The 26,553-nt window shown below is 35.9% G+C and overlaps 1 long non-coding RNA gene across 3 annotated transcripts; it reads left to right on the plus strand.

Moving 5' to 3' along the window:
* Window positions 1-13: 13 nt before the first annotated feature.
* LOC147398270 (uncharacterized) lies at window positions 14-25,888 on the plus strand. Of its 3 annotated transcripts, none has more exons than XR_015179800.1 (5): window positions 14-565; window positions 1,729-3,953; window positions 5,184-5,247; window positions 24,824-24,968; window positions 25,593-25,888. It is a non-coding gene; the product is annotated as an uncharacterized LOC147398270 (long non-coding RNA). The 3 variants fall into 3 exon arrangements; XR_015179802.1 differs by having other exon boundaries at window positions 1,983-3,953; XR_015179801.1 differs by lacking the exon at window positions 14-565 and having other exon boundaries at window positions 628-1,878; window positions 1,983-3,953.
* The last annotated feature ends 665 nt before the right edge of the window (window positions 25,889-26,553 follow it).

Consider the following 26,553-nt stretch of genomic DNA (forward strand, 5'->3'; position numbering starts at 1 on the left):
TACTCAAGTTTTAAACATCTTAATCTCCGTCTCATCTCTCTCACTCTCACTCTCAGCCGTTCCCTCGAACTCTCTTTCTCAATCTCTCTCTCTCTCGATCTCATCTCTCTCTTTCTCAGTCGCTCCCTCTGGCGAACTCTCTCTCGATCTCATCTCTCTCTCTCTCTCCTCAGTTTTTCTCTCGATCTCATCTCTTTCTCTCTCAGTCGCTCCCTTAATCGATCTCTCAGTCTCTTTCCTCTTTAACTCGTTAGCTTCATATCTCTTTCTTTCTCTCACACAGTCGGAGAACTCGAAAACCCCCAAAATCTGAAACCTGTGTGTCTCTCTCTCTCTATCAGTCAGAGAAGAACTCTCCCAAAATCTGAAACAACATCTCTTTTGATCTCTCTTTGACAACATTTGGGACTAAGGAGATGGAAGATATAAAAAGAAACCCTAGAAAAATTGCGAAACTGAGGTTTAGATGGGAGAAAACTAAGAAAGATTGATAGTTTTCATAAATTGCCATCTGAATTTACTTCTTGAGGCTGAAGAGTGATTCTCAGATTATTCAAATTGAAAGGTATGTAATTCTATTATTCGATCTAAATTTTAATTTAATTTTTAAAGCCAAGTATATTTATTTTAATTCAGATTCTTCTTCTCTTGATTTATTTCAAAGTTTTCCAAAATCAGTAAAAATCTTCATATTGATTCGATTTCTCAAAAACAATCATCTCTGTTCCATCACTAGTTCCAGGTAGATGCAGCGTTCTCGTCTTTGTAGCTCCTCTTAATCTTCATCGATTTCAGCTCATCTTGTTCGTCTATGATGTTTTCATTTGCAATTTTTGATTCTGCTATTTAGGTTGTTATTTTTGGTAAATCGGTTGGAATCTGTATGTTTTGTGGAGTTTGATAGAAATTATTACAAATCCGAGTATTCATGTTAGTTTTGTTATCTAATTCGTGATTCTAGTTGATTTTTAATCCAGAAAATTTTATTTCAAAAATATTTATTAAAGGCTTATATTATTATTATTTTTTGTCTCTTCTTTTGGTATTCTGAATTTGTATCAACCTTTTATTGTGCATAATAGAATATAATTCTTATCCTGAAATGTAGCGCAGGGTTGAGGGAGTTGAAGTGGCAACTCTTGTGACTCAACTCCGCTTCAGCTACGTGGGTTACAGAACCCCAGGATTTACAACTCCTGAAATCCCCTAATTCCTAAATTATTGGTGGATGTGCAACTCTCAACTAAGCTTCCTCTGCTTGTCCACCTGTTTGCTCATGTCTAGGCCTCCCAGTTCACCCTATGTTGGGAAAATAGCTTCTCTTATTCACCAGTGTTTTTTGCAATACACTTCTGTATCTTACAATCACAAGTAGAAGATGCTTCTCAAAAACTATCATTATATCCATGTAAATCGACACTTTTGCATCTGTTTCTACTTTTATGTATATGGATGCATGCACATATTTATGCAGATCTAATGTATGTGCTAATATTGGATGAATTTGTATGCTTTTGTTTGCATTATTTGTGTTGTATTTAAGTTAGATAAATATATGTTACATGTGGTGGTTCATTTTTTCATGCATGAATGTGTGTGCAAGGGTGGGTGGGTCGTAAGCTTTGTTAGTGATTTGTGCAAATACGTGACTTCTTATGGACGCACTTAATTCTGTTAGCAAGTACTACTGCATATTGATTTAAATCTCGTCTTGAGCCAATGTCTCAGGCATGAGAAAAATCAACAGTCTTGAACAAGATATTCAATTTTCTTTCTAAATCCTTAAAACAATTGTTATGGTTTCAAATTATGGAGGCAAAAGTTCACCAATTGGATTTCGGACTCGAGTGCATCACATTGTCATTGAAGGAAATAACAGTAAACATTATCCGAATCCTCTTTCTCTTTATGTTTTGGTCCTTTTATAAACTATGATAGTTGTTAAAGATTATACTTGTTCCTCTTTTTTATTTTCATGGCAGCCAGATCTGCTGGTTGACGCCTTGGAGTCTGTGGTTGGCGACCGTAATTCTTTGGATGGGAGTCTTGAAGTGGCACAAACAGATGTAGAGGTTCTTGATTCCACACCTTTAATATGACCTTGTTTTATTTCCTTTGATATTGTTGATGTGATTTAGATGTTTTTAAGAGTTCCTTTTTCTTTTTTCTTCTTCCCCCCTCATTTTTCTTCACTATCGAGAATGCAAGAAAGGCAATCAGCTTGAAACTACGTGGTTTAATGTTCCATCCTAATTTCCCTTACATAGCTGATAACTTTTCTTGATATGCATTGTTATTTCAAGAATGTGGTCTTAATTTCTTCAATTTTCTACATTTTTTTATAGAAAAAAATAGTCTGATTATTGATGGGATTTTCATCATCACAATGGCCTTTGTTATTCATGAACTATGGACATCTGCCCTTTATTGTCATTCATGAACTACAATGAATTGTCTCAAATCTGATTCATGGTTTGAGTTATTTCTAAAGGAGTACAACTACTTTATTTGTTTGTAAACATGTTATGCCTTTGTGTAGAAAAAATCCAGATTTTTAGGTCTAATGTCCAATAGAACCCTATCCATGGCTCTGTTCCTGCATAGATCAATTACATTAATCCTTCCAACCGAAATATGGATGTTAAAGGACAACCTCAGGTACCCGAAAAAATTAGGGAGCACTCTACCTGATTTCTTTATTGAAGGTGTCAAGTTGGTGAGACAGGAGATGTAGATTAGTACCTTGATTAGGGAATAAACAATTAATATAAATCCCATCAATAACTTTAGTTTATCATGAATAAGGACATTAAACAACCAGCAATCTAACTTGAGATCTGATAGTAAGTTAACAATGTAATGCACAATTATATAAGATCTAATGTTAACATGTTTCGATCAAAATCCAAACGGATAATATAAGAAATATCTCAACAACATTGAGTTCTATGTTTTACAAAAAATGCTCATTGTGTTGATGGATGAACATCACAGTTGCAGTGTATTTGAATATGCTTCTCCAACTTGCATTTCTGGCCCTGTGTAATATATTGATGATGACCGAATAGGTGTTGGTTGGAGTGGGAAATTTACTTTTGCAAAGATACTTTCTTATAATCCAGCATATAAAATAGTAGTATTTTGGTTTTACCTTGAGTTCCATTCTGCTTTGTTACACATGACTATACTAGGTGCATCAAACCATGGTCATTTCAGAATATTACATATATTCAAAGGGATATTAGAATGTGTCAATATGATTAGTAGTTGCAACGGCTGGGAATTGGTGGGATTCAAACTGATGACATGCTCCCTTGACCTAGGTCTTCTCTGAGAGAATAATTTAAATGAGTTATATAACCTCATCTTCAACATTTTTCATAAGCCATGATTTACTAACATGTCACTGTTAGATTCTCTTGCCTCAAGCCCAACTGCCAGCGACACCAACTTCAAGGGGTTCACTTACGTGAGGCCTGCTGCTTCTTTTCTTCAGAGGAATGACTGAATTACCTCCTATTTTCTCTCTTTAAATTTAATTAGGCGCGCTGATATGAGTTGGTGGTGGTTCTCACCAGTGAATCTATATATGCTAACGGTGGTTATGAATGACAATCATCCTATTTCGTGTTTCCATTTTAACAAAAGGCCTGTCGAGAAACAAAATCCAATGGTCATTTGATGTCTGTATGTTGCAAGTACTGGAGATACCGACCAAGAACAATTCGTTGGTGAAATGATGGCAAAAGCATATAAATTGTGTGGTGCAAGCAGGCAAGTATCACATGATTAGGAGGAGGACTAGGGTGGTCTCTGTTTGTGCAGATCTCTCTCAATTGTACTCTCATGTCATCTCTTGGTTCAAGAAGATTGAATTTCATTCAGCCCAAGTCTGATCCAAATCCAAAGCCCACCTCTATGACAAACAGTGCTCAAGAACAATTTCATTCATTGTAAGTTCCAACTCCAACTTACTTCTTCAATCTAGCATAACTTGGTAGTCTTTTTAACAGAAATATTATTCTCTATCAGCTTCAAATTCTTTGAATCACTTCTATAAGAATCATGATTGCAATATCAATTGTTTGGTGAAGATATACAAGAAGTATTTTTTGGAGTGTAAAAGCACTTCCAAAAGCCACGAGGGTTTGGGTGAAAAACAGCTTATACATTCTTAATTGTGTTTTTATTGACCATATTGTCCCTTAAACAAGAGTAAGAGTTAATAGTAGAAATATGCAGGGGTATCTTAGCCATTAACAAAACAAATTTGTATCTTGGTACCAGGAGACATTATCAGCATGTCAAAGATTGGGACTTTGACCCTCAACAAGCTTACTGTGGACAAATCCATGATCGAGGCCATTGTTATAGCCACTGGAGTCCACACATACTCTGCCCTGTTATGTTTGCTAGAGGAATGAATGCAAGGCCTCACTTGACTAATGATCAAACCATTAGGAACATAGATTTTCTTGTATCTCAAAACAAATAATTAGCATTACTTTTAGGAAGATTTTGGCGAAACATCTTCAGAAGTTTTGATTTGTTGTGTGTCCATGGTTGGTAGGCCTTTTAATCTTTCAACTATTTTTTTTTTCTGTATTGTGTCTTATATAGCAATCCACATTTTATCCTAATTAGTAGGGAAAAATCTGAAGTCTTGAGTTGTGTAGACTATTAATAATGGTATTAAGATATCCCATATGGAGATAGATATCCAGTTGGCGATCACGATTCTTATATTAGTGATTACAAGAGAAGAGAAGCGATTTTGTAGAAGCACCTCTGTTGAAAGCAGATTTTGTGGTTGCTCATGATCGTTGTCGGCTGTCGTCCCTCCACTTGTGTTTATGCTCATTTGTCTTAAAAACAATTAAGACGGAGGGACTCGTGCAACTAACACGTGCGCATTGTGTTCTTCTGATTTTGTGCAGACTCCTCATCATTGAGCAGTGGTACCACTCCAAAATCCATTCAACTGAAATTTGAATGTGCTTAGAATAACTACTCAAACCAAACCAAATGAAGATGAGATTTTTTTTAATTCTTATAGATTTTTCAATTTTTTTTATATTATATCCATCTTATTTGAGAATAATAGATCTTCTGTTTGTCGAATAATGTTATTATAGTGAATTATATCATCTGAGCAAATATACATCTGTTTTTGTATTTGATAGGAAGTGTGTTTACTCAACAAAACAGATCAAGCTTGTGGAATTGCAGCATGAGAAGGAAGAAAAGGTATCCAAATGAGGTTGTAATGATGAGTGTTTCCAAACACTCAATTATACACACATTTTTCGGATATTTATCTTGATTTTTGTACCTATTTATCCATATTAAGATAATAATCATGATAAGCCTCAAATCACCACGTTGCATGTTAATTAGGCTTAATTTATATAAATAAATTCATTTACTAGATAAATCTAATTACGTGTGTTTCTTGTGCAGAAAATCAACAAATTGGAATCAAATTCTCAAGACAAAAGCATTTGGGCCCACTTTGGAATGTCCTAATCCTTAACTCATATTCTCCTCTTTTGTCTTTTTGTGCAAAGAAAAGTGGAGGCTACTTTTAGACTCTTCTACACACATTTTCTCTATAAATAGAGCCATCATTTCTAGAGAAAGGGTCCCATCTTGGTTTTCTTATCCAAGACTCCTTTAATTTAAGGTTCTTAGCCTATTCTTTTATTTTTTGTATTTTCATCTTCTAGTTATTTTCTTTTGGTTAAATAGTCTTGTAAGAAGTAGAAGAAGAAGAAGTTGTAATTTTCTCCATGAAATGAAGAAAAGTTCTTTCATCTCTTATCTTTCCTCTCTTGCAATGACATTAGGTTAAGTTTCCCTCCATTGGAGAGTGGAAAAGCCTAGAGCAAATTCTTGTGTTATTTCTAATTTTATGCCTTTCTTTTATTTAAAATGCTTATGAATTCTCTTTAAGTTTCTTGCACATTTTATTCTTAATATAAATACTTTATGCTTAGATTAAATCAAGATAAAGTATGCTTAAATTAGATAATTTGTAGTAAGAAGTTTTCAAAGAATTCTACTTTGTTTTTGTTCCTTTATTTCATTTTATTTGTAAAACTTTCCGATCTAAGGAACTAACACCAAGCCCTTATGATTGAGTTATAAAAAGGCTAGAGACTAGAAATTGCTCATTAACATATTTTAGGTAGATCCACCTCCAATGGTGTTTTAATTAATAAGTTAACTTGCTTTTAATTTCATTTACTTTAGTTTATTTTCTAGCAATTTTACAATTTCTTATAAGTTCAAAAATACAAAGAAAAACAGTTTTAATTCCTTTTAGTTAATTTGGATTTTATCTTCTTAGCTTAGCTCTATTCCTCCTTTCTCTTGGGTTCGATCCCCTACTTCCCCCACAAGTAAGGTAAAACTAAGATTATTATTAACTCCGGTGAGAAGAACAACGATAGTCTCATCAGAATTTTGGCGCCGCTGCCGGGGAAAGGTAAAGGTATTAGTGGTAAGTTTTGATTTAAAATTAATTTCTTTCATTTTTATTTTATTTTATTTTTTTTCTTTTGGTTTCTTTCTATAAGTTCAAGTGTTCTTGAGATTTTAAGAGAGAAGAAAGAAGAAAAAAATATTGAAAAAAAAAAAAAAAAAGTCACTCCCGTTTATTTTTTCACCCTTGACAGCAGAACTTAAATTGACTGTAACTTTCTGCTCCGATCTCCGATTGTCTATTATAATATATCGATTTGGGGTAGAACGAAATTTTCTATAAAATATGACAAAGTCGACAAGATTGTGGTAAGTCAGATTCTATTTTTGAGTCCGTTTACTATCATTTCTGCTAACATAAAATACGACCCCAGAAACATAAAAATCATCATCTTGCAGACCAAAAAGAAGTTTCACGATAAAAATCACTAAAAATTGATCAAATTACAAAAATATCCCTAACATCAAAACAACCCTAGAGCCTACGTTACGATTAGGAAAATCCTTTCGAACACATAAAACAACAAATCAAAATCAAATAAATCATTTCACCATTTTCACAAAATTTGACAAAATTACGAAAATGCCCCTCATAAAGTTCACAACCAATTCACACAAAAATTTCATAAATAACAAAAACTAATATTTCCATTGAATTCCTTACGAAAAATTGATTCTAAAACATCCAAGAACATTAAAAACCGACTTAAAACGTGAAAAGTCCTCTCCGGGGGCAAAATGGTAATTTCACAATTTTCATAATTAAAAATTTCGAAATTAATAAATAAAACATTGAATAATTAAAGTGAAATATTAATGAAATTAATTTAAAATTTTGAATTAAAAAAATCGATCAATCGGGCTCTCATAGAAAATTGTTGAGGGTTCGTGAGATATTTCTTTAAGGATCCCTCCATTTGGGGATCCAAAGAATTAAAGATATTTTAGAGGGGGGTTCTTCAAAAATTTAAGTCAATCAAGCAAGACTAAGGTCAAGGTATTAAAGTCAATCAAGTGAGACTAAAGTCAAAATTAAAGTCAATTAAGCAAGACTAAAGTCAAAATATTAAAAGTCAATCAATTATGACTAAAGTCAAAATATTAAAAGTCAATCAAATAAGACCAAAATTCAAAAGTCATAATAGAATTCTAATTAAATAATAACTCTATCTAATAGAGTTCTAACTAAAAAATAATTCTACTTAAAACAATTCTAATTAAAATACAATTCTACCTAAAACAAGTCTAACTAAAACACAACTCTAATTAAAAGAACTCTAATTAAACACTAACTCTATCAAAATCAACCCCTAAAAAAATCTATAAATAGAGGTCCTCACACCCTATTTTCGTATCAAATCATAAACCCTAAGAGAAGTAGGTCTAAAAGCCCCCCTAGCCTCCTATAAACCCTAGTTTTGGAGCCCCAACTCCTTACCTAACATCCCTCCTTCAATTTTAACCTAGAAAACACCGAAAAGCCCTCCAAAAACACCCCCAAATTCGCAACAAACTTGAAGAGTTTAGATCCAAAAACAAGGAGATACTTTGATCTCGGAGATCCGAAATTAAATCCGGAGACAGAACGAAGCAAGGGAGTACGGTACAAGGAGCTATTTTTGTCAGATCTGAGGGAGCAAAATCCTTGCTATCGGAAAGGTATAAAATTTTTCTTTTATTTTTATTTTTATCTAGGTTTTTAGTAATGTGATTTTTTTGGGAAGTTAGTAGAGACCGGCTTTGGCCGGGCGGGGTTGGTGCCTAACACCTTCCAACCCCGTAACGTGATCCCCGGACTCTTTTTCTCTTTCGTAGATTAGTTTATCCGTTTTAGAGTCAGTTTGGTTCCTAGACCATAATAACTAGGTGGCGACTCCCAAACCTCAAGGGTTAAAAGCGGATCCGCGCACCTAGCGGATCGAGGGCGCTTTCAGTGGCGACTCCGCTGGGGACATTGAGGATCAAACTTGAAAAACCCCAAGTATGGGAGCATTGTTAAATCAACCTAGATTGTTTTATTTAGTTTGTTTAGCTGTTTATTTTATTTATTTGTCGTTATCTTGGTTCAATTACTAATTATGCGTTTGGATTTTGAAAATTTGGTGTTTTGGCATATTACTATTATGATTCAAATCGAGCATTATTTATTATTATCCGATTGAGGGTTGTTTAGGGTGATCCTAAATAATTAAAAAAGAATCAAGAAGTTTAATTGGGGGCGGAATGATGTTTAAGCAATCACGTAGGTTTGGTTTTCTTTCGTTTTTTTTTATAAAGTTTTGTAGGCGATGTATCTTTCGATATTTATTTTTATTTTTCAACTTTTTTTAGGTTTTATTAACAATAATAATGGGTTGGGGGAGTTAAAATTTTTTTTTTTTAAAGTGTTGTCAACAGCAATGTGGGGGGCTGGGATGTAAAATAAAAAAAATCGATTTAAAAAAAAAAAAAAAAAATATTTTAAAGGGGTTCTGTCAACAGCAACGTTTTGGGTTGACTGTAGAGGTGGGGTGCCCCTAGCAGAAACTTATATTTAAGGGACAAGCCCTCAACGTTTTAAAGTGGAGATGTGGTGTGTTATTAGTAGGTTTGTTTTTTTTATTTTTTCCATCTTCTTCCTCAATGAGGAGAAAAAAACAGCAAACCAGAGAGAGAACGTCCTCTCTCTCTCTCTCTCTCTCTCTCTCTCGAAAACCAAAGCGATTTTAGGGTCTAGAAAACCACCAAAACGTCCGCTGAAAGCCACCTTTTCTTCTTGCCAAGTACTGCTTTTCACTCTACTTCTCACAGCTTTTAAATCGTCTTGTTTCTTGTTCTTCTGGTCGTTGTTTTTGGTTTCTGATTGGTTCCTAATGGTCTGGCTTGAGCTTTCTCAAAACCCAAAACCCGGTTCAGACCAAGACCGTCATTCTCGGTCCATCTGGGTTCCTTCTTTTTGGGTTGCTATTCACTTTTACTGGTTCTACGACTCATTGAGTTCTCGCTAAGCTTTCTAAAGCCTTCAACACTGTTCCTCTAATGGTGTTCTTTGTAAGGTTAACTCGTTTCATCATCTCGAGTCATCCTGATATAGCTAAAGAGAATTTAAACAGCTCAGTTTTTGCCGATCGACCCATCAAGGAATCTGCTTATGAACTTATGTTCCACCGAGCAATGGGTTTTGCACCATTTGGATAATATTGGAGAAATCTGAGGAGATTCTTAGCTACCCATTTGTTCAGTCCAAAGAGAATCGCTGGTTTTGGGAAGTTTAGAAGCGAAACTGGTTCTAAAATGATAGATGAGATTAGGATCTTAATGGGTTTAGAAGGGGGTTGAGTGCCACATGATAATGATTGATTTTTTTTCTAAAATATGAGTGGTGCATGCGTTTTGTATTGCTGGCAGCAATATGTGTAATAAAAAAAATTTTATATGTCGCTGACAGTAGCATACATATACATATATATATTTTAAAAAAAAAGGTTGCATGTATGTTATGACAGCAACATAAAAAATAGAAAATAAAATCTGAAATGTGTGTTGCCGGCAGTAATGTACGCATAAAATTTTATTTTTTTGAATACTGCATTGGCAACATGTGTGGGCAGCAACATGACGATCTAAAATAGAACAGTGTGTTGGCTGTGTGCTAGAAATTGGGGTATATGTGTGCATCGGCAGCAAAGAAAAATGGTTATAAAATTTTTATTTTACCAATAATGACATGGCCCATATTGTCCTCTTTTTAAAATCATTTTTTGGCATGCTTCTTGAATCTTCATCACGTAAACTCACTATTTTATAAAGCTTAAACAGTAGCTTCATATGATCCCACATATATGAGGAAAGAAATTTGGTGGCAACTCTCTCTAATGGGATGATGAGATTTTCTTATTATCGAGGTCACTATTATCACACCAATTTTTATATAACACCCCATCGGTGTTTATTAACCCTTTATTCAATTGTGAAAGGTCTAGTGTGGTTATAGATTTTTTTTTTTTTCACTTTTTTCTCTTCTTAGGGTTGATTTTCTTTTCTAGGTTTTTATTTGGGTTTAAAAAAAAAAAAAAAAAAGAGGGGTTGTTTCTTAAATCCTCCAATAATCATTCTCATTCGCAATTCAATATCTTTTTGAAATCCCAATTTGTCTAAGGTCACCCCAAAATAACCCTTGATTGGAATACATAAGGAAATACTGCTTACTTCTAACATTGATATGCTTAATGTGCTTACGTGATTGGAATGATATTGATCTTGATTGAATATTCACATGATTCGAATGATTTTTTTTTAATATTCATGAAATCCAATGTGTGATCGGTTTAATTGGACCCATAAGCCCATTTGTTTGGAAAAGGCCCCGGGCACACCCCACCCTGTTTTGCACACACCACATGCACGTTTACCGTTTTACTCACTTACACGTCCCATATAGCCAACGTGGCACTAGTGCGTGGCTCGGTCTCTTCGGAGATGCGACGTTATTCATGAAAAGCACAACTCCAGTCACGTACCTTAGGGTATATCGAACTGGGGCATCAATACCGTCTGATCAGGTGATTCTGAGAAGTATATTGATGCACCCAGGCTGGAGCGACCTGAGCCTTTGACCTATTGTGAGCCACACAGTCACATGTCCCGATTGCCAACGTAGTACTAGTACGTGGTCGGTCCCCTCGTGGGATGCCAAACCATTTATGAAAGCTACAACTCTTGACTCGTACCCGTAGGTATAAAAGATAATCTAAGTATATCGATTGCACTTCTTGGTCAAAATCGGTGCCTAAGCAAGATCTTGCCCCGCTGTACCCTACTGTACGAGGGGGATAGACTACGTCTATTCTAGACGAGAGGTATTTAAGTGGGCCCTTACTGGGCATTGTGGCGCCACCTCTCAACTGGAGATCGAATTGGCTGTTTTTGGCTTTAAAGAAGTGAATTGAGATTTTAGATTATCACCTATACGGTATATCAAACCAAATCACCACGTATCGAAAGGTATATAGGTGTGCTTGGGCAAGGGTGGCCAGATAAAAATGCATTGCACGTAGTAAGCTAAGAGTCTAGAAACCTTCCCAGTAGGTCACGACTCGAACTTATCGTGGGTGTTCCCGGGTTGTTTATTGAATGAATGCATGTGATTGATGAATGTATGTGAATGATGTGAATGATGAGATCAAAGTGTATGATTGTCCTCAAGGATCAAAAATTTGTTTTGAAAATTAAAATGGGTGCACCGACCCAATAAAGAATCCATTCTTTTACAATAATGACCCAGTCCATCCCGATCCAATAATCATGGTGGGTTGGGCCATTTAAATTGAAATAAAAATTAAATTTTCAAAGAAGAAAAATGGTTTACGAAGGGAAAGTGTTTTCTAGAAAAAGTGTTTTCCAAAATAAGTGTTTTCCAGAAAAAGTGTTATTCTCTAGAAAATAATGTTTTCTAAGAAAAAGTGTTTTCCAGAGAACAAGATTTTCCAAGAGAAAATGCTTTCCAAATAACAAACTATTTTTCAGAAGAAAATATTTTCCGAAAGAAAAGAAAGTGAAGGAAAAATGATTTACAAAAGATCTATTTTTGCATGAAAAATTTTTGAAATATGTTTTTTACCAAAAATCTGTTTTTTGCATGGACCTTGTAAAATTATCAAAATATATTTTTCTAAAAAAAAAATGATTGCAAAAAATAATCAGAATTATTATTCAATAAAAACATTATTTTCAAGAGTGTAATAAAATTATTTTCCTTCTGAATAATCATTGAATGGATGAATTGTTTAATGGATTGGTGCACAAAATTCAATAAAATCTCAAGGTTCATTTAAAATGTTATCAAGGGGGTGACACTGAATTTGGTTAAATTCACCTTCAAAGAGGTTACAGGGTTATCATTGTATCTGAGCTCAATCGTCCATCGTCTAGCTAGGGTTGTAAATCCGGTCAGTTAGTGTAAACGTCAATATCAAGTCAACAGTCAGAAATGACCCCAAAATTTCTCAACATCATCCAGTTTTTCTCTAAAGATCAAAATGCTTCAATCCTACCGGTTGTAAGCAATATCTCAGTCCTCAGTCCTAATCAAACTCGTGTGGGTATTTGTCTTGAGTTTTCATGAGTCATTTGGGTTAGCTCGAGTCCTTTTTTCTAGTAAGGTCATGTCTTCCTTAGATTGAGTTTACTTTTTTCCTATTGAGTTAAGTTAGTTCATCGAGTCTATAGAGGTGTCTGTCGCCCCATCTGAATTTGATCGGGTAAAGGAAATTTTTGAATACCTCGAGCGCATTAACGAATTAATTAATAATTTGATAGATTTCTGTTCTGAACAAGAAGATAAGAGTCGGGCTCAACCTTTAATCGAGAAAGGAAAGGTCTTTGACCTCGAAACAAGAAATAATTCCTAAAGAGATTCAAATAGAAACCATCTTATCCCTAGAGGAACACGAGGGGATAATCAATTTACTCAGAAATTTCAAAAGACTTGTTCGTGTGATCATATGAGGGTATGCTAGGTACAAGCTTGGGTGTTGTTCAACATGGAATAAATACTCTCGTCTATATCGATGGAATCAAAAAAGATGTTATAAAATGTATCAGTGCTATCCTCACTACATCTTGAGTTGCAAATCACATATTATCAGTCGATATGGGGATACCTTTTGAACTAATCTCTGATAATGGGTCGTACTTCAAAGCATAAGTCATTATTTTGTGTACAAATTTCAAAATCTGGCATCGCAAATCATCACCCTACCGTCCTCAGATTAATGGAGCAGTTGAAGCAGCTTGCAAGAGTTTCAAGATAATCATCAAGAAAATGTGTTAATCACACTGGGATTAGTTAGAAAAATTACCATTCACATTAGGGGCACATCATACTTCAATGCAGTCCTCTATTGGAGCTATTCCCTACTCTCTAGTATATGATATGGAAGCAGTTTTGCTAGTTAAATTGGAAATCCTGTATTTCAAGGTTTTGATGGAGAATCAATTGCTAGAAACAGACTAGACTCGTCATTGGGTATGAAGAGTTAAACTTGATTGAAGAAAAACAACTTTGGGTGCCAACTTATCAAAGAAGAATCGCTCGCATGTTTGACATGAAGGTTAAAGTTTGCTACTTACAAGTCAAGGATTTAACCATCAGACTTCAAAGAAAACTAAGTACTCCTCCTCGACCATAGGTGGAAGTCTGAACTTAATTGGAGAAATTCATCTATCAGCAAGAAAACACTACTTTGAAAACCATCAGATTTCAAAGAAAATCGAGCACCTATCTTTGACCCTAGAGGAAAGTTCAAACCAAATTAGGGAGGTCCGTTCATCGTCAAGGAAATATTACCAGGAAAAGCTGTCAGACTTCAAGATCATGATAGAATCGAATTACCAGAACCAACCAACCTTGACCAAATCAAACGTTACTACATTTATAGAGGCCATCTTTGGCCGAATCAATTCTCCTATTACCCAGTTCAACATATCCTTTCTCAACCCCTTTGCAGTCTTTTCAAAAAGAAAAATTATGCCTTTTTCTTTCTCAGCCTAATCACCTAACCTAGGGGAGGGAAGCTTCGAACTACGTTTTGGTCTGATCCCAAAATTCTGGGGTACGTAGGCAACCTGAGAAGTTACTTCAGGCCCGACCACATCAAAATAAAAAATATATATATAGATTCCCCGACAAAGAAAAAATCTAAAAAGAAATAATTCAAAAGAAAAAAAAATTGTCAAAGTGGGAAAGAAAATTCAAGAAAAAAGAAAATAATTTAAAAGGAAATGTCACACAAGGGGCATTTGGGTTTTTGAGCCTCAAAATCCCTTTCTTTTTATACCCAGTCCTAAGCTTACCCATGAAAGTCCTCCTAAGTACCGTACGAAAAGTCAAAGCATGATCAAACAGCAACTCCAGAAGTTCAGAGGAGAAGAAAAAGATAAAAAAATGATGAAGCCTGCTAGGTTGAAAACCCCAAAAGGGCGACTTAGACAAAAATTAAGGCAAGCTCGCAAGGTTGAAAATCTGAAAGGACAACTTTGACAACAATCAGAGCAAAGATAAAAGAGAAAAGCTCGCTAGATCGAAAACCTGAAAAGGCGATCTAGGCAAAAGCTAGAGCAAGCTCGCTAGATTGGAAAACCTGAAAAGGCGATCTAGGCAAGAGTTAGAGCAACAAAAAAAATAGAAGAAAATCCCAAGCTGAGAGCGGTTCGAGCTGAAACATCAGAAGCCCGAATAATCAAGTTCAATACTTAGTTTAAACCAGGCATAGACTCAGAAGCCACAAGTATCTTGTCTACGATTGATCTGAAAATGTTTACTTCCCCGAGTGAATCAATGGAGAAAAGGGTGAATTCTATGATGAGTCCCAAAAGGAAATATTTTGTTCTCTTGAGCCTGCTCAAAATCTTTAATAAAATTAATCAAAATTAAAAGTTGAATCTTTATTGCGCTTGTGGTAATCAAATATTTCAAACCTTCATACAATCTTTCTTGTAACTTTTCCCCCTTATACTAGGGGCATTTTTTAATTTTTGCATGATGTATTCAATTATCTTCAATGCCACGTACATTGTCAAACTAGGGGCATTTTTTCTTCGAGCAATGTTAATCCTAAAAAATAATAGGAACCCCAAACTTATGGTTACCCTCTTGATAACAGTTTTTCGAAAAACTTTTGAGGTTCAAAAGAAATAAAAAACTCAGGTTTTAAATTCATAAAACTTTTGGATAAAACCTTGAGGTTCAAACAAAAGCACTTCGGATCTCACATTTGACTGTGTCCAGAGATCAACTAATAACTCATTAGGAGATATGGCATTCTTTCGTTCTCCAGATTCTTTTTCAGGTCCAATCATTCTTAGAATCGATCATTTCTCTTCCAGATTCATTATCTTCCAGATTTATTCGTTCTTTGATTCGTTCTAATCAATTTTCTCCAAATTCGTTCATTCTTGCCCAAAATTCATTCATTCTTCTTTCAGTTTTGCTCAATTTCCGCCAAGGGTTATCTTGGATTTTGCTCAGTTTCCGCCAAGGGTTATCTTGGATTTTGCTCAGTTGCCGCCAAGGGTTAACTTGGATTTTGCTCAGTTGCCGCCAAGGGTTATCTTGGATTTTGCTCAGCCAGTTGCCGTCGAGGGTTTGCTCGGATTATGCTCAGCCAGATGCCACCGAGGGTTTGCTTGGATTATGCTCAGCCAGTTGCCGCCGAGGGTTATCTCGGATTTTGCTCAGTTGCCGCCAAGGGTTATCTTGGATTTTGCTCAGCCAGTTGCCGCCGAGGGTTTGCTCGGATTATGCTCAGCCAGTTACTGCCGAGGGTTATCTCGGATTTTGCTCAGTTGCTGCCAAGGGTTATCTCGGATTTTGCTCAGCCAGTTGCCACCGAGGGTTTGCTTGGATTATGCTCAGCCAGTTGCCGCCGAGGGTTATCTCGAATTTTTCTCAGTTGCCGCCAAGGGTTATCTTGGATTTTGCCCAGCCAGATGCCACCGAGGGTTTGCTCGGATTATACTCAGCCAGTTGCCGCCGAGGGTTATCTCGAATTTTGCTTAGTTTCCGTCAAGGGTTAACTTGGATTTTGCTCAGTTGCCGCCAAGGGTTATCTTGGATTTTGCTCAGTTTCCGCCAAGGGTTAACTTGGATTTTGCTCAGTTGCCGCCAAGGGTTATCTTGGATTTTGCTTAGTTGCCGCCAAGGGTTATCTTGGATTTTGCTCAGTTGTCGCCAAAGGTTTTCTTGGAACTATGCTCAGATGCCGCCGAGGGTTTTCTCGGAACTATGCTCAGTTACCGCCGAGGGTTTTCTCGGAACTATGCTCAGATGCCGCCGAGGGTTTTCTCGGAACTATGCTCAGTTACCGCCGAGGGTTTTCTCGGAATTATGCTCAGATGCCGCCGAGGGTTTTCTCGGAACTATGCCCAGTTACCGCCGAGGGTTTTCTCGGAATTATGCTCAGATGCCGCCGAGGGTTTTCTCGGAACTATGCCCAGTTACCGCCGAGGGTTTTCTCGGAATTATGCTCAGATGCCGCCGAGGGTTTTCTCGGAATTATGCTCAGATGCCGCCGAGGGTATTCTCGGAATTATGCTCAGTTACCGCCGAGGGTTTTCTTGGAACTTTGCTCAGTTACCGCCGAGGGTTTTCCCGGAACTTTGCTCAGTTTATATTCAAATTATGCTCAGATTATACTCAGATTTTACTCAAATTTATCTTAGATTTTAAATCACACACTTGTACAATTGTTATATCAGTCAAGGAGAATTTTTTTAAGTTCAAAGATCTGACACTGCCAGTGAGAGCTCGCGCTCAAAGACCTGACATTTTCTTTTAGTTCGGGGAGAGTTTCAAGGATCCAAACACCTCGACGAATTGTTAAATCAGGCTGCAAAATGAACTGTCACTAGCTTTGGCATTCGGATATCGCACTATCTACCAAAATAGATTTGCTATCTAGTTTGCTTCAACCCTCTGCCAAAGAGGGGCATCTGTAGACACCCCATTTTTGCATCCGCCTGATTAATCAACTCGTCAACCCGATCGCAATGATTCCCAATGATGGATGTGTATTCCATTGCTTTATTTTATTACCAGAAATGTTTCAGAAATCCAGATGAGGTATCTCGAATTGACAAAACCTTAGAAACCACGCTACGCTAGGAAAATACGACCCCAGAAACATAAAAATCATCATCTTGCAGACCAAAAAGAAGCTTCACGATAAAAATCACTAAAAATTGATCAAATTACCAAAATACCCCTAACATCAAAACAACCCTAGAGCCTACGTTACGATTAGGAAAACCCTTTCGAACACATAAAACAACAAATCAAAATCAAATAAATCATTTCACCAATTTTCACAAAATTTGACAAAATTACGAAAATGCCCCTCATAAAGTTCACAACCAATTCACACAAAAATTTTTTATAAATAACAAAAACTAATATTTTCATTGAATTCCTTACGAAAAATCGATTCTAAAACATCTAAGAACATTAAAAACCGACTTAAAACGTGAAAAGTCCTCTCCGGGGGCAAAACGGTAATTTCACAATTGTCATAATTAAAAATTTCGAAATTAATAAATAAAACATTGAATAATTAAAGTGAAATATTAATGAAATTAATTTAAAATTTTGAATTAAAAAAATCGATCAATCGGGCTCTCATGGAAAATTGTTGAGGGTTCGTGAGATATTTCTTTAAGGACCCCTACATTTGGGGATCCAAAGAATTAAAGATATTTTAGAGGGGGGTTCTCCAAAAATTTAAGTCAATCAAGCAAGACTAAGGTCAAGGTATTAAAGTCAATCAAGTGAGACTAAAGTCAAAATTAAAGTCAATTAAGCAAGACTAAAGTCAAAATATTAAAAGTCAATCAATTATGACTAAAGTCAAAATATTAAAAGTCAATCAAATAAGACCAAAAGTCAAAAGTCATAATAGAATTCTAATTAAATAATAACTCTATCTAATAGAGTTCTAACTAAAAAATAATTCTACCTAAAATAATTCTAATTAAAATACAATTCTACCTAAAACAAGTCTAACTAAAACACAACTCTAATTAAAAGAACTCTAATTAAACACTAACTCTTTCAAAATCAACCCCTAAAAAAATCTATAAATAGAGGTCCTCACACCCTATTTTCGTATCAAATCATAAACCCTAAGAGAAGTAGGTCTAAAAGCCCCCCTAGCCTCCTATAAACCCTAGTTTTGGAGCCCAACTCCTTACCTAACATCCCTCCTTCAATTTTAACCTAGAAAACACCTAGAAGCCCTCCAAAAACACCCCCAAATCCGTACCAAACTTGAAGAGTTTAGATCCAAAAACAAGGAGATACCTTGATCTCGAAGATCCAAAATTAAATCCGGAGACAGAACGAAGCAAGGGAGTACAGTACAAGGAGCTATTTTTGTCAGATCTGAGGGAGCAAAATCCTTGCTATCGGAAAGGTATAAAAATTTTCTTTTATTTTTATTTTTATCTAGGTTTTTAGCAATGTGATTTTTTTGGGAAGTTAGTAGAGACCGGCTTTGGCCGGGCGGGGTTGGTGCTTAACACCTTCCAACCCCGTAACGTGATCCCCGGACTCTTTTTCTCTTTCGTAGATTAGTTTATCCGTTTTAGAGTCAGTTTGGTTCCTAGACCATAATAACTAGGTGGCGACTCCCAAACCTCAAGGGTTAAAAGTGGATCCGCGCACTCAGCGGATCGAGGGCGCTTTCACAGTTCATCCAAACTTAACAGCAAACCCATCAAAATCAAACTCAGATTAACCAGGTCACTGCGCAATCCATAGTTAAGATGGAAGTTCAGTTGGGGTAGTTAGCTCTCTCTTTGAGTGGGAGAGAGAAAGGTCAATTTCCTAGTCAGACTATCCCTAACCCTAGAGGCCAACCTTTGATTCCAAACGGATCGAAAGGTCAATATGAAGTAGGAAGCCATTCTGGAGCTCCACAAGACTCAGTCCAAGCTATCCACACCTTGCGTTTGGGAAAAAAGGTGGACAATAAGGTCCAACCTATTGACATGGGAGAAAAAGTCCGAGAGAAGGACAAAATTCAAAAAGAAGTCATAGAGTCTCCGATAGAGAAAAAGAAACATTGGGAAAATCCTCCTATCATTTTGTCAATTCCAAAAACTCCATTTCCCCATCACCTTAGAGATTCTAAAAAAGGTAAGCAATTTGAGGGTGTCTTAGAAGTCTTCAAAAATGTGCATATCAATATCCCATTCCTAGATGCCATTAAGCAGATACCTTCTTATGCGAAATTCCTAAAGGATTTAACCACAGCTAAAAGGAAAACACCATTTCCTCGGAAAGCTGTCATGGCAGCCCAAGCTTTGTCGCTCATCCAACAAACGTTTGCACCAAAATTTAAGGATCTTGGATGTCCGACAATTTCCATTCATATTGGAAATCAAGTGGTCGAAAAATGTCTCTTAGACTTAGGGGCTAGTGTGAACCTTTTACCATATTCAATTTATAAACAATTAGGTTTGGGGGTTTTGAAACCCACCGATATCACGTTGAATCTAGCCGATAGGTCCATAAAAATTCCAAAGGGTATAGTTGAGGACGTGATAGTTAAAGTCAAAGATTTCTATTTCCCTGTTGACTTTGTTGTCTTAGACACGGAGCCAGTCTTCAATTCGAATAGTCATATTCCTATCATCTTAGGACGTCCATTCTTAGCCACGTCTGACGCAGTCATTCGTTATAGAAACGGAATTATGACTTTAGCATTTGGGGATATGAAAGTGAAACTGAACGTCTTCCACAATTTCCAAGGAATTGATGTAGATGATGGTATGGAGGAAGTGAACATGATAGATACGCTAGTCAATCAAACGTATCAAGAGTTAGGGTACTCTGATCCCCTAACAAAATGTTTTGCTCACTTTGGCCTTGACTTGGACGTCGAAGAGTCTATAAGCGAAGTCAATGCTTTACTTGAATCTGTTCCACTCTTAGATTCTGTGCGGTGGCACGCAAAAACTGAAAGTCTTCCTGTGCGCACATCCAATCTTGTTCCTTCTTATATTGAGCCTCCAAAATTAGAACTCAAGTCGCTTCCAGAGACCTTGAGATATGCATTTCTTGGTAAGAATCAAACCTTGCCCGTGATCATTTCCTCTCGCCTTAATGAAGTTCAAGAGGGAAAGTTGTTAGGAGTATTAAAAGAACATCAAGAAGCTATTGGTTGGAGCATAGCTGACATCAAGGGAATTAGTCCATCTGTGGTAAGAATCAAACGTATTCGTTTAGAGGATTTCGCTAAGCCTTCCTTAGAACCTCAAAGACGGCTAAATCCTATCATGAAAGACGTAGTTCGAATGGAAGTGATGAAATTGCTAGATGCGGGTATTATCTATCCTATCTCTGACAGTAGTTGGGTGAGTCCTATACAAGTAGTTCCTAAGAAGTCTGGTATCACTGTGGTAGTGAACCAAGATAATGAATTAATCCCCACTCGAGTCCAAAATGGATGGAGAGTGTGTATTGACTATAGGAAACTCAACTCGATGACTCTTAAGGATCATTTTCCCTTACCTTTCATTGATCAAATGTTAGAGCGTCTGGCAGGACATTCTTACTATTGCTTCTTAGATGGTTATTCCGGGTACAATCAGATACCCGTTGCCCCAATCGATCAAGAGAAAACAACTTTCACCTACCCTTTCGGAACTTTCGCGTATCGTCGCATGCCTTTTGGATTGTGCAATGCACCCGCTACTTTTCAACGGTGCATGATGAGTATATTTTTCGACATGCTAGAAAAATATCTCGAAGTATTCATGGACGATTTTTCAATTTTTGGATCAAGTTTTGAAGAATGTCTCCATTACTTGACTTTGGTCCTTGTACGTTGCAAAGAGGTCAATCTAGTCCTCAATTGGGAAAAATGCCATTTCATGGTAACATCGGGGATTGTACTAGGGCACATTGTTTCTGCTAAGGGGATTGAGGTAGATAAGGCAAAGGTAGGTCTAATTGAAAAATTACCACCTCCTAGAACGGTCAAAGAAATTAGATCATTCCTAGGCCATGCAGGTTTCTATCGTAAATTCATTAAAGATTTCGGGAAAATCTCGAAACCTTTATGTGAGCTATTGGGAAAGGATGTTCCTTTCGACTTTTCAAAGTCATGTCTCTCTACGTTCAACAAGCTCAAGTCTGAGTTAACCTCGGCACCCATTATTCAACCTCCAAACTGGAGCATTCCATTCGAAGTTATGTGCGACGCTTCAGATTATGCAATAGGCGCTGTATTGGGTCAGCGAATTGAAAAACAACCTCATGTTATTCAATATGCTAGTAAAACCCTAAATGATGCTCAACTTAATTACTCTACAATAGAGAAGGAAATGCTAGCAGTGGTCTATGCCATTGAAAAATTCCGCCCCTACCTCATAGGATCTAAAGTCGTGATCTACACAGACCACGCAGCATTGAAGTACCTTCTATCAAAGAAAGATGCTAAAGCAAAGTTAATCTGTTGGATTCTACTTCTACAAGAGTTTGATCTCGAGATCCGAGACAAAAAAGGGGCAGAAAATGTCGTAGCTGATCACTTGTCTAGGATAGTTAACAAGCCATCCGAGGAATCCTTACCCATCTCTGAATCCTTTCCCGATGAGCAACTTATGCAAATCTCTCAAGCCAATGCTCCATGGTATGCGGACATTGTCAACTACCTAGTTACAGGTCAATTCCCAGTCGAAATAACTAGTCAAGAGAAACTCCGTCTTCTGTCAAAAACAAAATGGTATTTCTGGGATGAGCCATACTTATTTAAGTATTGTCCTAATCAAATCATTAGACGTTGTATTCCAACCTGTAAGCAAGTCAATATCTTAGAGTTTTGCCATAATCATGCCTGCGGAGGGCACTTCAGTGGTAAGAAGACCGCCATGAAAATCCTACAATGCGGTTTTTTCTGGCCTAGTATTTTTTGTGATGCCCACGAGTTTAGCAAATCTTGTGATAGAGTCAAAGATTAGGAAAAATCTCTAAGAGAAATGAAATGCCTCAAAATCCTATACTGATCATCGAAATTTTTGACGTGTGGGGTATAGACTTCATGGGACCTTTTCCTATCTCCCAGGGTTACCAATACATCCTACTTGCCGTTGACTATGTGTCAAAATGGGTCGAAGCTGTGGCATATAGAACTAACGATCACAAGGTTGTGATAAAATTCATTAAGGAAATGATTTTTTCAAGATTTGGTACTCCTGTATTTTACTCAAAATCTTAACTTGTATCTTTAAGCACTTAGTTAAAAATATTTAATCAGTCTTTCATTGGAAGCTATGATCTGGAGTCCCCATTTGTATTTCTCTTAGGCAAAAATTAGAGCAAAGTTATCTTTTGGTTTATAGTCACTTCTAATAAGGTTACCAAGAGTCTAGATTGTATTAAAAGAGCTTATTACCTTCTTTCTACCCAGAGTTTAAGGAAAAACTAGGTTTGATGAACTTTGACTTCCTTGTTCAATTGGTTGGCTGATTAGAAGAAAAACAGAACTGGATTGTATACACCTTGTACAGCAACCATTGAATTAGACTGGGTACCTTGAAAAGGGCTGCCTATTTTTCTTAGAAAAATAATGAAGAAGTAATAGAAAAAAAGAGACCTTTCAAAAAAAAAAAAAAAAAATCAAAGATCTAAAAGTTTATGTAAAGTTTTAGTAGGGTGAAAGCCATCAAGTGTAAAATTGTGAGTATACTGGAATATCACAGATAAAGCCCCTTAGAGGTATTAAAGTGAATATCCACACTTCTCACTACCCTAGACAGGATGCTAAGTTTAGAATTAAACCCTAAGTTACTCCAGCTATTCTTGAGTAGTTAGAAGGTTGAAACTTATTTGAGGAAATCGAATCTCTTAAATTTCTGAGTTAGAATCACTATCATTCAAAGGTCAATTTAAGTCTAAGTTTTGTCATAGAGAAATAAGGGTTGGGACTCTATACCAAGCAATACTTCCACTTGATTGAAAAAAAAATAAAAAGACTTGTGCTTTTCAATATAAATTTTGATTTTGACTATTTTTACTTCAAAGTTGTTTTCAAATTTTGTGGGTATATTTTCTGTAAACCCTCACGAGTCAAACTCGTCCACTAGGGGTAACCTAGAGGTTCAAGGGCTTGCTACATTCGCTAAATGCAGTCGAGGTGCCTGCGAAAGTGGCAGTTTTATTTTCTAGGGACTAGAAAAAGGTAAGTTTGGGGGTGTGATGAGTGTTTCCAAACACTCAATTATACACACATTTTTTGGATATTTATCTTGATTTTTGTACCTATTTATCCATATTAAGATAATAATCAGATAAGCCTCAAATCACCACGTTGCATGTTAATTAGGCTTAATTTATATAAATAAATTCATTTACTAGATAAATCTAATTACGTGTGTTTCTTGTGCAGAAAATCAACAAATTGAAATCAAATTCTCAAGACAAAAGCATTTGGGCCCACTTTGGAATGCCCTAATCCTTAACTCATATTCTCCTCTTTTGTCTTTTTATGCAAAGAAAAGTGGAGGCTACTTTTAGACTCTTCTACACACATTTTCTCTATGAATAGAGCCATCATTTTTAGAGAAAGGGTCCCATCTTGGTTCTCTTATCCAAGACTCCTTTAATCTAAGGCTCTTAGCCTATTCTCTTATTTTTTGTATTTTCATCTTCTAGTTATTTTCTTTTGGTTAAATAGTCTTGTAAGAAGTAGAAGAAGAAGAAGTTGTAATTTTCTCTATGAAATATAGAAAAATTCTTTCATCTCTTATCTACCCTCTCTTGCAATGACATTAGGCTAAGTTTCCCTCCATTGGAGAGTGGAAAAGCCTAGAGCAAGTTCTTGTGTTATTTCTAATTTTATGCCTTTCTTTTATTTAAAATGCTTATGAATTCTCTTTAAGTTTCTTGCACATTTTATTCTTAATATAAATACTTTATGCTTAGATTAAATCAAGATAAAGTATGCTTAAATTAGATAATTTATAGTAAGAAATTTTCAAAGAATTCTACTTTGTTTTTGTTCCCTTATTTCATTTTATTTGCAAAACTTTCCGATTTAAAGAGCTAACACCAAGCCCTTATGATTGAGTTATAAAAAGGCTAGAGACTAGAAATTGCTCATTAACATGTTTTAGGTAGATCCACCTCCAATGGTGTTTTAATTCATAAGTTTACTTGCTTTTAATTTCATTTACTTTAGTTTATTTTCTAGCAATTTTACATCTTCTTATAAGTTCAAAAATACAAAGAAAAATAGTTTTAATTCCTTTTAGTTAATTTGGATTTTATCTTCTTAGCTTAGCTCTATTCCTCCTTTCTCTTGGGTTCGATCCCCTTCTTGTCCCACAAGTAAGGTAAAACTAAGATTATTATTAACTCCGGTGAGAAGAACAACGATAGTCTCATCATGTAATCAACCTGGGTTTAACGTGGACAAGAATGGCTAGGAATCTTATCATTTTTTCTGTCATTTTAGAAGTGAGTCTTTCTTTCCAATTTCCATTTTCCAATTTCCAACAACATTGTTTGTTTCTTTCCTGAATCCAGATCCAATGACCTTATTATTTCATTTGTACATACTTCCACGTGACTAGTCATGCCAATATGTCACAGACATAACTCTTCACTGCTTATCTATCAAATAAATAAATATATATATAAAACCTGTGAGCACTGTGATTTCTCATATCATCTGGTTCGTGAGATTCTGGATATGAAAGAAAAAAGTTACTTTCATTTGTAGTCATTGTTTCAGTTGTTAACACATTCTTGGGCATATAAGATTTTCTTTTTAACTCCAAGTTGGGTTGTTATTATTTTCAGGCTATTGCAGTGGGTTATGCCATCATGACTACTAGATCCGTCCATTTAAACTGGAAGATGAGGGCCCTTTGAGTTCGGCCCATGTTTCTTTTGCCTGGTCTATCTTCTGGCATTTATTCAACACTTATGAGCTTTACAAGGATGTGTAATTATCTTAAACTCTACACCTCATTAATTTAGCTTATTTTTTTTCTTTTCCGCGATTAACATTCATTTCTTACTTTCTTTTGTGCGTGCGCGTGTTCGTGTGTATAATTTGAGATTATCATTGCTGAATATGCATTTAATCTTTAATACATTTGAAGCTGTTGAATTTTTTACCCACTTGAATTTTTTTCTATAGTATGACTTCAGAATTTTATTAAATTGGGAAATCTGCTTCACAAACATTTCTGTGACAATTAAAATTGTAGTCTACCCTTTGGATCCTTATCTATATTTTCAGATGTGGAAATTTATTGTGTCTGATATCTTTGATATCCATTTTAAGATAATCAATTCTGTTCTTTTTTTTTTCTAATAATGTTGCAAAGTTTATAAAACCTATTAAATGATTACTTCCTCTCATCTTCTCCCTGTGTGTGTGTGTGTGTGTTTTTTTTTCTTTGCTTTCTTGCACTATAAGAATTGAATTTTATGAAATTATATCCATTTTGTTTTAGTTTTTACAAACAACTCTCTGGTACACTCATTCTAAATCGGTGGCTTTTATGAACTAGTGAACATGAAAGTTTCTCACCTTATAGTCCTTGGTTCTTTGGTTGATCAGGAGCACTTGCTTCTCGGATACTCCTTTGAAGGTGCGGAAGTTCATCGTGAGAGTATGCAATGTGGTGACACAAAAGAATTCTTTATTGGTAGTTGCGGGCATTGTGGGGATCTTAAAGAAGATAGGGAGGGATGTGAGTGCTGGCATTGCTTCCTTGTAAGCACTTGTGCTTGTGTAATGATTGTGAATGGTTTATCGATGCATTGTAATTTTGGATTTGTAAATTATGACTCATTGCAACTCTTTTTGTGTATAAATTAATGTGATAGAGAACCTCGATGTTCTTTATTTGGATCTATTTTAACCGTGGGTAATAGGCAAATAAAAAATAATTAATTTTAGATATCAATTTATAACAATTTTAGATATCAGTTTATAATCGATGTCTAAAGTCTCAGACCTAGGACATCAGTTCTATAAAATCCAATGTCCCAAATCTTTTTGGGGGTACTGTGCGTTGTTATACAAAGACGCAGATTAGGAAGGGTTTTAAGCCGTTCCAAATGCAGAGATCTGGAACGGTTTTTAAGGGTTCCAAATCATGAAATATAGAACGGCTTTCAGCCGTTTAACCTCATTAACGACGCCTCGATTAAAGACGGTCTGCAAGCCGTTTCATAGTGGCTTAGGAACGGTAATAAACCGTTCCTAATTGTCATATTTGTTGTAGTGAAAAAAGCAAAATTAATATATTTTCTGGAATAAAAAACCCTAGATCTCATCTTCAACAACTTGAACAATGTTATGGATCCACCAACTTGAGAGAGAGACAGACTCACCTTAAAAAACTATCAGTGCCTATCTGTGTTCTTGAGGCATTGGGTCTTCTATTGTTAAACTTCTTGATGGACACCATGCCTCAGTTACACATATTGGCACAATTGCATTCCCTACATTGATTCTTCATGAAGTTCTTTTTTAACTTCAACCTCATTTCAGTTAGCAAGCTTGCCCGTGCCTC

Source organism: Akebia trifoliata, chromosome 7 (assembly GCF_017979445.1).
Source record: "Akebia trifoliata isolate Shusen 1 chromosome 7, ASM1797944v1, whole genome shotgun sequence".
Taxonomy (NCBI): domain Eukaryota; kingdom Viridiplantae; phylum Streptophyta; class Magnoliopsida; order Ranunculales; family Lardizabalaceae; genus Akebia; species Akebia trifoliata.